This window comes from Rhinolophus ferrumequinum, chromosome 2 (genome assembly GCF_004115265.2).
Source record: "Rhinolophus ferrumequinum isolate MPI-CBG mRhiFer1 chromosome 2, mRhiFer1_v1.p, whole genome shotgun sequence".
Taxonomy (NCBI): domain Eukaryota; kingdom Metazoa; phylum Chordata; class Mammalia; order Chiroptera; family Rhinolophidae; genus Rhinolophus; species Rhinolophus ferrumequinum.
Window position 1 is genome coordinate 49,716,605 of NC_046285.1, and position 12,735 is coordinate 49,729,339.

Genomic DNA, 12,735 nt, shown 5'->3' on the forward strand with positions numbered 1-12,735 from the left:
GTCCCTGAAGCTCTTAAATGCTCTTTACTATCTTTAACTTTCCCTTTTTGATTCTTACATGGTCTCAGTCAAAGCTCTCATGTGCTTCACTGCACGTTCAAGAATCCAAAAACAACAAAAGGTCCCATGCTCAAAAGTTAACACAGGGTGCTTCCCTTCTCTAATTTCAATTATTTCTAGAGAGGATCAGATGAGTGGAAAGAAAACTGATGTAATCAATCCAGTTAAGATGTGAACAGTTAAATGTCTCTTCCTGATAAACCTTCAAAAATCAAACCGCGTTTTGACCCAAATGTCTATACAACTAATGGAAATTCAGGAGTTAGGGTTATTACACAGGAGAGAAGAAGAAAGAATGCTTTCTTTAAATCATACCACCTCCATGAGAAACTGCTCTGGAAGAAGAAAAGAAGTAAGCAATTAATTGCATTCTCAATTAACTGCATTCCCAGGAGCTGCTGGCCAACTGGGGGAAGAGGACTACACAGAGTAATAAACAATAAGCCATCCTGGGCTCCTTGTGATGACCCATTATTCTGTAACTGAAGGGACCTTGGGAAGCTGACAAACGGTATAAAATGGCAGAGCTGTTAAGAGCCACGACAGGCTGGACAATGATGTCCTAGGGCTACTAATTCAGTTAAAGGTGGGATGGCACTCTTTCTTCTGGAGTTTCAAGCTACCCAGACCAACAGATTGCTAAGAACTAGAACAGCACAGGAGAGAGGAAGAAAGGATGGCACTCACCCACCTCAGGGCCCATTTCTGCTAAATCTCCATTTAGGAGATTACTTCAAACCCTGCATTCTTTTCCTCTTTCCAAGTTTTATTCTTCCTCATCTCCATCCCTCTGGCAGAAAAGCTAGAAGGTATAGCAATAGGGATGTTTAGGGGGCCACAATGTAACTTCCCACTCCACTTACTGCCCACTCTCTCAGCTGGGTAAAAGTAATTCGAATTATAGCCAACTAGGTAACCCCTAGTCATTTAAGCCTAACAGCAATGCTATACTTAAAAAGAGAACATGAATTATCAGCCATCACTTTCTCCTGTCTCCCAGGAGAGAGAGCTTACTCTCCTTGTTGTCACCTTCTAATTCAATGCTTCAAATCAATTGTATGCAATCAATTAGAAAGAAAGCTTTATAGATTTGTAAGTTGAAATACAGTAGATAAGCTTTGAGTCAGAGCTTTTAATAAAGAATTAATAAACACATAGGCTTTTAATACAAGCGTTTGCAACAGTCATTCCCTAAACTAAGGGGACCGTTAGGCATGTCTGGAACAGTGAGACTCTTTTTAAAAGGACAAAGTTAATAGAAGCATAACATACGAACAAGTTTTAATCAACTACACAAGGCATTTAAAATGCTTAGTTCTTTTTTTATGGGAGTTCTACGCAATTAATGAGGAGAACATCTTTCCACATTTATTAATAGGTTTGAGTCTGTACTATAAAGTTCAGAGATTATCATAAGCTGGTGAGTAAGGACACTGATGTGTGTTGAGGATCTACTATAACGTGCGGGAACATTTATAAGTGACTTCACTTAATATTTACAATAACACTTAAGATAGTAATAGTATATCCCCATTTAATAGATGAAGAAACTGAAGTTTACCCAAAGTCACATAGCTAGCAGGTATACTAGGATTTCAAAACAGGTTGACCTGGCTTAATGCCCTTTGTACTATACCATACTTCCTCCTGACTTGAAAAGGGCCTGGGCACATTCAGAACTCACCAATCTCATTCTCCTCTCACCCACCTATAGCCACCCTGTCACCAGTGCTTGGCTTGGTAAAGCAAGCCAACTCTCCTTAGCTGGCTACTCCCTTCTTATGGCTACCATGAGAGGACTGTGTGACACAGAATCCCATTTCCTTCTTTAGGAGAAATGGACATTTTCCACATTTCCTACTTTGCCACTTACATCTATTACACCTCAGTGAATTTCTCCTCATTCTATTTTTCATGAGTTTACGTATACCCTCTTAATCCTCCCATTCTTTCTTCAAATCTTTACTAGTTACTTTAAGAAAATCTCTCTTCCTCTTTCCTGTATGCTGCCATTTTCACTTGGAAATGCAAAAAAAAAAAAAAAAAAAATCTTAAATATGTCCGATCAAGGTAGGCGCAGTGCTAAAGATACACATGTACCAAAGAAAAGAGGGCTGTAAGTTCTGAGTTGAAAGCAGATTTGAAGACTTGTGCCACAATTCACAATTCTCTAGTTCCCCCTTCAGAATATACATGAATATCATTCATCTGCCTCTTTATCTCGCCTTTAATTACACCTTCATTCAAGCATGAAAGAAATACTTCTCAAAGAAACTGCTTTTCTGTTTTATTTATTGAGTTTGGCTGTAATATTATTTTTCATCAACTTTTATTGAACAATGTAGAATTTCAACTACATATTATGAGTCAAAACAAATTATAGTGGGCAAGCTTAGGAACTTAAACATCATTCTTTCCCATAAAAAGAATAATTTCCAACTCAAAATATTCTCCCAATCAACAATACCCCACCTCGTACCAGGACCTATTCAACGTATAAACTTCACTCCTGAACAGAAGAAAAGCACTCAAAGGAACCTATTCTGAAACAGATAAAAAAGAAAAGCTAGATTTCACAAATTACTTCTGATCCAAAGCATTTTCAACAAACTCCTTGTTTGGAGGATGCCAGTTACATTAAATTGGATATTAACATTTCTAACCTATGTAGGAGTCAGTGAGAAACTACAACTTTAATATATTAGCATTAGAAATACAAATATCAAGCAGCCTCAAGATCAACTGATTAAACAAAGCAAGAGGCAAAGAAACCTATAAATTAATATGGATTTAACAATTTGCCATTTGTCATTCATAAGTTTTCTATCCTCTTTCATCCTTCAAATGTATAGTCTAATCTAAGCAAAAACTGCTTCATCTCTAAAAACAAAATCTACTTCTTCTCTAGGCATAGTCTATGTTCAGAAACCTCTTTAGACAGAACTTTGTATAACTACCATCTTGCACCTATAAAGCATATCTTGTAAACTATGTCCTTTGATGATTTTTAAATTGTTACTATTTTAAAACATACTAATAGAAGCATCATTTATAATAATGGCAACCAAACAAAAAAGGTCCTTCTGATTAGTGCTAGCAACAATGAAAGATGTCTAATAAAAAGTATTTACAGACCAAGATCAGTCATTTTATGCAGTAACAACTGAAGAAAAACCTATGATCATTTTTCTTTAACCACAGAAAAATTATTTATGTATACTTAAGCCAAAGTTAACAGGCTTTTCTACATGCCTGAAGCTCCCCTCAAAAAAGCAGAATCTAAGCATATTCTACATTTCATCACCAAAGTCTTCTAAAACAATGTAACAAGAAGAAAATAGTGGTATTTAGAAATATTCAAATATCTAATTTATGGCAATTCAAACGGTTAAGAAACAGCGATAATTTATCTTAAAAAGTAGTGGGGATGGGGTGAGTAAAAAAAGTCCAAGCAAAACAAAACCCTATATTCTGCTGGTGTAGTTGTTTCATCCATCACATTTTATGCCAACAATTCAAACACTAATATTAAAAGTACTTATTCTATTAGGAAACTATGAATTTTCTGCAGTCTTGTATAATAAAAGGAATATCAAAAATACTTCTTAAAACAAATTTCCCTGTATACTATGAATGAACATTAAACACTTAAGTTATTTTTAATATGCACTATTATGGTAACCAAGACTCACTCCAGAACAGAAGTGTTAACTGCTTATCAACAAGCTTTTATTTTTTAAACATTAGATAAATGCTCTCACTTTAGTAACACAAAGCCTACCTCTGAAGCACAAGAGCACTAAAGATGCATTTATCACCTTCTATGCCAAAAACACCTATGTCTTATAACCATTTAGTAATAAATCAATAGTCCTAGCATAAATACTGTATAGAATGCTGTATACAAGTATACAAATTTAATAAAACTAATTATCTCAAGTCTTTAAAAAAATACCAAGGTTAATATATGTTGATAAAATGTGGCAGAAACCGACAACTAGTTTCCAATCCTTTAAAATTCTGTAACAGAAATACATGTTTTATACATGTTTCAAAATACAGTATTTACAATAGGATAAGAACCATAAAATGTGTAATGAAATATTTTTCACCTGAAAAGAACTATTTAAATTATATATTTGGGAATAAGATGTTCTGATCATATCTAAACATTTAGAATTTTTAGAATTAGAAGGAACCAGTTACCAATCATTTAGCTTTATGTGTAGCTAAAAAACTCCTCCCACCCAAGGCCCCCTCTTGCTTTACAGTCATTAAAATGTTAGACAAGTCATTTCAACCTAATGACACTAAAATCAAATAAGGAATTCTCAAATTAATTTTTACTTGTAATACCTTATTCCATTTTATGATATCAAGACTAGCAGCATTTAGTCAAAGAGGCATGATGACAAGTCACAAAACTAGAATTCTCTCAGAACTTGAATAAGCACAATTTCCCAAGTATTGTTCCAGGTCAAGAGTTACTATATCTTGGACAATAAAAATTATGTTTTAATATCAGTCCAAACTAGATAAATGAAATTCTGACACAAACCCTAATGTGACAGACAGCAAGGTCCCGCTTTTCCCCAAATTTGTTCTCTCCTTTTCACTCAAAAATAAAATATTAAGTGAGACACATGGCTACCTAGGTAGGACTCGTTTCCCAGCCTCTGTTGGGATATGAGTAGAAATAATGTACATAACTCCCCTTACATGAAAGGGAAATATTCTTCCTTTTTCCTTCTTCCTATTGGCAGACATGATGGTAACCATCTTGGACCACAAGATAGAAGCCACGTATTAAGAACAGCAAGCAGAACGAGACAAAGAAGCCTAGGTCATGATGATGCTAGAGCCTCCATAAAATCTCGAGGCTGTTTACATGGACTTTTCAAATAAATATATTTCTACCTTTTTAAGCCTTTGTCACAGTAACCAAGTCTATGTTTTAACTAACGTACCTAATAAAAATGATTACTGAATTATCTACATAACTGCTTTTTGATATTACTGTAGGCAAACATAACAATAATGCACAAATGTTCAGTAACTGGTATTCATGATAATGAAAAACAAGTTTTGAAGTTACCTGAGACGAAGGTAAAAATGAAGACTTCAAGGAAGGGAATGCTGTAGAGTTGAAAAAGAAATCATGGTTGAGTTTCTATCTTTCATAGGTTTCAGTGCCCCTCAATACCACCTTATTCACTTATGCCATCCAATTCCTACAAAGAAAAAAAGCACACAACAAACAAAACACATTACTTATTAAGGGAAAAAATACTGTACAAATACAATATGGAGAAACTAGTATATATAACGAAGTGAACACTCTTTGTAAATAGTAAAACTGTGCCTAAATGACCAAAGCAATGACTTGCTTTCAAGTCTGAAACTGGGAAAATATAATAGTGGTAAGTAGTAACTGTGATATAACCCTGGCCTTATAAAGAATAATTTGTCTAGATCTGGAATCTACAGCTCAGAGATATGGGAATTTGAAAGAAACTGAGAGGGTTACAGACCTAAAAAGTTAGAAATGGCAAAACAAAGATTAAGAAACCACTTAATAACACTATTCATATCTGCTTTGTAAAGTCTACGAAGAAAGAAGAGAATACAATGCCAGGCCTTACAAATAACAAATAGAACTAGTCACATACAGAATACAAATGTAATCACAATAGAAATGATTACAATTGTAAAATCATATTACACACCTAGTTACAGAAACATAATCAACAAGGTCATCTTTGACAGGAAAAGCTGACAAAACGATGGGAATAATCATAGTGCGACTGTGTACCATATCCCCAAAAAATAAAAATGAAGAACATAAACTATACACAAGAAAACTTCCTGACAGTGAATACATCTGAGCACAGTAACAGACTAAAGAGTTTATGGAATTTCCTACCATAGAAGTCTTTAAAAATATTAGATTCCTATCTATCAAGAATAGTTTATATGTACTCTTTCACAGGAAACCTGAAAATCAGATGATATATGAAATACCTTAGAATTTTCTATCAATTTTTACCATGGTGCAAAGGCAGTAAGAATAGTCTTTCTCACCTAGAACCAGTAATAATTGAATCTTTCAACTTCAGAAAACATAATATAAATTCACCTTTTAAAAACACTTCAACATTGTATCCTTATTTTTGAAAACTTTAAATTGTAATGGAGCTTTTTATGCCTCAGTACACACTTTCCATTTCAGAATTTTTCTGGATATTCGTGTATGTCTATTTTTCCAGATAACCTATGGTCCAAAATAAAATTTATTTTCCTTCCATAGGATTGTATCATGTATAAACAATAGTGAAATGACAGCAGTAACAATAACCTGGGCGGGGGAAGGGGAAATCACAAACCAGACTTGTTCCAATATATTATTTAAAACGCCCAGCTGAATATCCCCAGATGTTGGTTTAAAAGCAAACAGATTTCAAAACATCTATTATAGGTATGTTAAAAGAAGTAAAAGAACCGATGTTTTAAATTTTTTAATTATGTAAATAAACAAATAGATTCTCAGTAAAGGTACAGATATTACATAAAAGAATTCCATGTAAACTCTAAGTTGAAGAGTACAATTACAAAAGCAAAAAATGTACTAGAAGGGCTCAGAGGTGGACTCAAGATGGCAGAACAAAATCAATGACCTTGAAGACACATCAGTAGAAATTATTCAATCTGAAGAACAGAGAGAAAAAAGGTTAAAGAAAAGTGAACAGAACCTCAGAGACCAACTTACCATCACTTCTGGAGTCCCAGAAAGAGAAGAAAGGGCAGGAAAAAAAATTTTTTAAATAAAATACCAGCCAAAAAGTACCAAATTTGAGTTTTTTAAAAGAAATCAAATCTACAGGTCTTAGAAGTTCAGTTTCAAATAGAATAAATACAACGAGAACCACACCTAGACACATCACAGTCAAACTGTTGAAAGCAAACACAGAAAAAAAATCTTGTAAGCATGAAGAGAAAAATTACTCAGTATGTGCAGAGAACCATCAACATGATTATGAGCTGACTTTCTATCAGAAACAATAGAGGCCAGAGCACTGTGTAATCACATATTCAAAGTGCTGGGGGAAGAAGCTGTCAACCAAGAAGGCAGCAAAATCATCCTTCAAAAGTGAAGGCATCATATGCTCTCAGATAAACTAAGGCTGGGAGAATTTTTTGCTAGCAGACCTGACTAACAAAAATTACTAAAGGAAGTCCATAAGCTGAAAGGAAAAGACACCAGATTCAAATATACAGGAAGAAAAGAAAAACATCAGAAACGGTGAATATGTCAGTTAAAAGATTGTAGCTATAGTCACGCGCAACATACAATGTTTCGGTCAATGACAGACCGCATATAGCATAGTGGTCCCATAAGATTATGTGGAGCTGAAAAACTGCAGTGAGGTCATAGCTGTCATTAGCGTAGCACAGTGTATTACAATTGCTTACAATATTCAGTACAGTAACATGATGTACAGGTGTACAGCCCAGGAGCAACAGACTATACTGCATAGCCTAGGTGTGTAGTAGGCTATGCCGTCTAGGTTTGTGCAAGTGCACTCTGATGTTAGTAGCACAACAATGAAATTGCGTAACAGCAAGTCTATGAATGAATCCCCATCATTAACTGATGCATTTTTCTCATTTCTTCTCTTAACACCTTTAAAAGACAAGAATGTATAAAGCAATGATTATAACATTGTATCACTGGTTTACAGCATATATAAGTGCAATATAAATAACAAAAATGACACAACAGGAGAAAATGGAGCTATTGTTAGAGCAAAGTTTCTATATTTTACTGATAGTGAGTTAGTGTTAATATCAAGCAAATTGATAAAATGCATATTGTAAACCCTATAACAACAACAAAGAAAATATCTTCCATTATGTTTAGTAAAAATAAAAAATCAATGCAGTAATTAATGTGGCACAATAAAAAATATTTAACACAAAAGGGGGTAGGAAAGGAAGCACAGAGGAATAAAAACCATAAGAGACATATAAAACAAATGGCAAATGTAAATCCAACCATGTCACCATTAAATGTGAATGGTCTAAACAGACCAATGAAAAGGCAGACTCTGTAAGACTGGACAATAAAACAACTATATGCTGTCAACAAGAGACACTTTACATTCAAGATTAAAAATAAAAAGATAGGGAAAAAAAGGTATACTATGAAAACAGTAACCATAAGAGAGCTGGAATAGTTACAGTAATATTAGACAAAAGAAACTTTAAGACAAATATTACTGGAGACAAAGAAAGGTATTTCATAACAGTAAAGAATCAATAAATCAGGAAGATATTATAACAATTATAAATGCATACGCACCTAAAAACAGAGCCCCAAAATTATGAGCAGTAACATTATTGAAAAGTAAAACAGAAAATTAAAAACATTATAGAAGATTACAACACCCAATTCCAAATAATTGACAGAGTAACTAGACAGAAAGTTAGCAAAGATACAGAAAACTTGAACCACACTATCAACCACCTAGACTTACGTGGTATATATAGAAAACTCCCAACAAACAACAGAATAATTTGTTTTCAGGCACACATGGAATGTTCTCCAAGACAGACCAAATGCTAGGTCGTAAGACAAGTCTCATAATTTTAAAAGAACTGAAGTCACACAAAGTATGTTCTCCAACCATAACAGAATTAAATTATATATCAATTAAATTAGAAACTGGAAAATCCTCAAGTATTTGGAAATTAAACTTCACACACTTCTAAACAACATATGGGTCAAAGAAGAAATTACAAGAGAAATTAGAGAATATTTTTAACTGAATGAAAATGAAAACAAACATATCAAAATTTACAAGATGCAGCTAAAGCAGTTCTTAGAAATTTATAACTTTAAGTATATTTTTTAAAAGAGCCTCAAATCAATAATATAAGCCCCCACCTTAATAAAACAGAAAAAGAGCCAACTAAACCCTAAAGTGAGTAGATTAAACGGAATAGTAAATATTTCTATAGTAAACAGCAGAAAATAATGAAATACAAAATAGGAAATTAAGAGAAAAACTTTCTTTTTTTAATCAAAAACTTTTAGGTAGACTGACCAAGATCAGAGAAAAAAGACACAAATTACCAAAATCAGGAATGAAAGAGGGGACGTTACCACTCATCTCCCAAAATTGAAGTATTCTAAGGACCTGAAACTAATACAAAGTTATATGTCAATTATACCTCAATAAAAAAATTTTTGGAAAGAATTATATAAGGAAAGTAATATTATAAACAAATTCATGCCAACAAATTTAGACAACTTGTATGAAATGGACAAATTCCTAAAAAAAAAAAAAAGAGAAAAAAAATACACTTATACTATCAAGACTAGAGAGGAAATAGAAAAATCTAAACATGACAAATAAACAAACTGAATTAGTATTTAAAAAAAATAAATATTAAGTCCAGGCTCAAATAGATTTACTGACAAATTCCATCAAATACTTAAGAAATAGCACATAAACTCCTTCACAAAACACAGGAAGAGAGCACATTCTACAACTTAAGCGACAAAGCCAGAGTTACCTTGATACCAAAGTCACCCAAAGACATCACATGAAAACTACACACCAATGTCTCTAATAAACAATGATACTAAAAGGCTTTCAAAATATCAGCAAACTGAATTCAGCAACATATAAAAAAGCCTATACGTGATGACCAAGTAGTATTTACCTCATGAATGTAAAGTTGGTTTAACATCTAAAAAATCAATTATTGTAATATACTATATTAAGAGAACAAAGGATAAAAACCACACGGTTATCCCAAAAGACATAGAAAAAAGCATTTGACAAAACTCAATACCCATTCATGATAAAAACTCACCAAACTAAGACTAGAAGAGAACTTCCTCTACTTGATAAAAGGCATCACTCACAACTAGTATCATACTTAATGTTTTCCTCCTAAATGTCAGGATGTCCGTTTTAACCATTTCTATTCAACATTGAAATAGTAGCTAGTAAAGCAGGCAAAAACAAATAAAGCAACTAAAGGCATCCAAATTAGAAAGGAAGAAATAAAACTATTTTCTAGTGATCCTGTATGTAGAAATTTCCCAGTGAATCCACAAAAAACTGTAAGAACTAAGAAATGAGTTCAACAAGGTCACAGGATATTGGATCAATAAACAGAAATCAATCATATTTCTACAGTGAAATGACAGCTTTATATCGTATCTTCCTAACAAAAATTTAAATCGATTCTAATTTTCTTTCTTATCCCTCAGCAGAGCTTCAAAATTTTCTTTAAGGAGATTGTGCCTAGGCCTGTTATCTTTTTACTTGTTATTGTGACTATAAACCCTTTCTTCTATTATTAGTCTTGATGTCTCTTTGTATAAAAATTTATGTATATTAATTTTATAAGCAGTTCCTTTACTGAACTCTCTTAATATTATCAATACAAAAACAGGAAGACCGGTGAATTGAATGGAACTGATTTCCCTTGCCCTAACATGAAAATTTAGTATATGATAAATGTGGCATTTCAAATATGTAAAAAATAAATACATCATTCAATAACTGGAATGGGGACAACTGGTTAGCCATCTGGAAGAAAGTAAAGCTGGATGTCTACATCATTGCTTATACTAAATATATTCCATATGAATCAAACTTTTAAACACTTTAAACCATAAAAAGTAATAGAAACCCTATGTAACTTTTATTTCAAGTACCACAGTTCCTTGAATCTAAAACTACCAACCTTAAGATATACAACTATTTTATGTGTCACTTAAAAAGAAAATAATAATGTCAAACTATGACAAACCAGTGATTCATACCATTCAGAAATGATATAATGTGGAGGGAACGGTAAGTCCTACAATTAGTGAAGACCTTTAAACCTTAGACCAGAAATCTTCCCACCCCCAGCCATGAGGTAAAAGATCACTAAATTCAAGCAGAAAAAATTAAAACTTCTATAAGGCAAAAACAAAATCAAAATATAAGCAAAAACTCAGTGAAAATGACTTGCCTAACAAACGACAGGGGGCTCAACATACAACCAAATAAATCACTGAAAATATACATATGACCCATAATAATGGGAAAAAATGCTCAAACTCACTCATAATAAAATTTTGAAAAGCAATGTCAGACAACAAAAAACTGACAAATATGAAAAAGTTTGACCTAGCTAGAGCTGTCAAAGGAATAAAGAGATTCCCATTTTCCTAGACTACTAATACCGGGGCAAATCTTTTCAGTCGGCAATTCATCCACCAAATTACTAAACATACACACTCTTTGACCCAATAATTTTTCCCTTAGGAATTCATACTGCAAATACATTTTAAAATATGTAAAAAGACATACCCAAGAATATTTACCATATTACCATTACAGCAAAAAAATAAAAACCTAAATAGCCATAAAAGGTTGACTAATGAAAATAATTATGGTACGTCCAAATATTGGAATATTACACAGAATTAAATAAGAAGGAACGATATGCAAAGATATATTAGCTAGCAACATCAAAAAAGACATGCTGCTGAACAATATGTATGGTATGATCTTATTTACACAATGAATGTGCAAGTACAGGCGTAGATATAAATGCTTGCATATGTATAGAGAATGTCTGGAAGGATACGCCCACGAGTACATGCACGTGCGTTAACACTGAATGGGAATGGCAAAAGCCTTTTTTTTTTTTTAACCTCCTAACATTCTCTACTGCTTAAGTGTGTACTCCTCTTATAATAAACCTTGGTAAAGAGTGAGAAATGTTGAACACGACAATTACCAGATGTGAAAAAGAAGCAAATCTGAAAGTACAGTAACTAAAACTGCTAATATTTTCACATCCTCATTTTAAAAGAATTCTTAAACAAAATTTATGAGAAACTTTAGAATTTTTATGACCATTAATAATTGACATGAGAATGTGTGCCACAGATGATGTAAATACCCTGAAAACTATTATATATTTAATTTTCTTTCACTTTGAAAGATAAAAGCACAGATCCAATATATGCACGTCAACACAGGCTAACAAGAAAGAAGGATCGCCTGTTTTGTCAAAATAAGGGAACTAGGGACTAAAAAGAGAGACATGCAAGTAATCTAGTTAAGTGAGAGAATATAATGGTCTTCATCCTATAAAACTAACAACATTAATTCATTTCAATGTACAGATGTTTATATCTATATACAGCAACATCATGCTATTTATGTGTAATATTCATGCTAGATATAGCGGGTACAAAAAGAAAAGGGATTGTCCAGTAAATGCAGTTGTTATATATGTGTTCATGGGCAGGTACTATGCGCACTTAACACCGGTAAAAAAATTAAAATGGAGTAAAACAGTGTTGGATTACCTCTATAAAGTATGTCAGGCAAATACCCATCCCGCCAGATCACTTGGCTGAATTTTCAAGCTGCTGCTTCCTCTCTCTGTCCTACAAAAGTACAAAAAAATACAGGTTATCCCCCAAAAGAATCAGGATTAGATATATTCTTAAAGTCAGGTAAATAGCTGTATCTAAATGTGTTAAAATCTAAGAAAATTATTTCCATGATAGATAATGCTGAATTAAATCAAACTAGTAGCAACTAACCCTTAATGACCTAGCTATCGGTACTGAATATCACCAAGATTTAAAAAAAT

The 12,735-nt window shown here is 33.0% G+C and overlaps 1 protein-coding gene across 2 annotated transcripts in view; it reads right to left on the minus strand.

The window, feature by feature from the left end:
- ZNF148 (zinc finger protein 148) overlaps window positions 1-12,735 on the minus strand; it is a 109,396-nt gene that overhangs the window by 62,456 nt on the left and 34,205 nt on the right. For both annotated transcript variants that reach the window (XM_033130720.1, XM_033130729.1), the window contains exons 2-3: window positions 12,446-12,526; window positions 5,156-5,291 (exon numbers count right to left, since the gene is read on the minus strand). The gene's annotated coding sequence lies outside the window, so the exon portion shown is untranslated. The remainder of the gene's footprint in view (window positions 1-5,155; window positions 5,292-12,445; window positions 12,527-12,735) is intronic.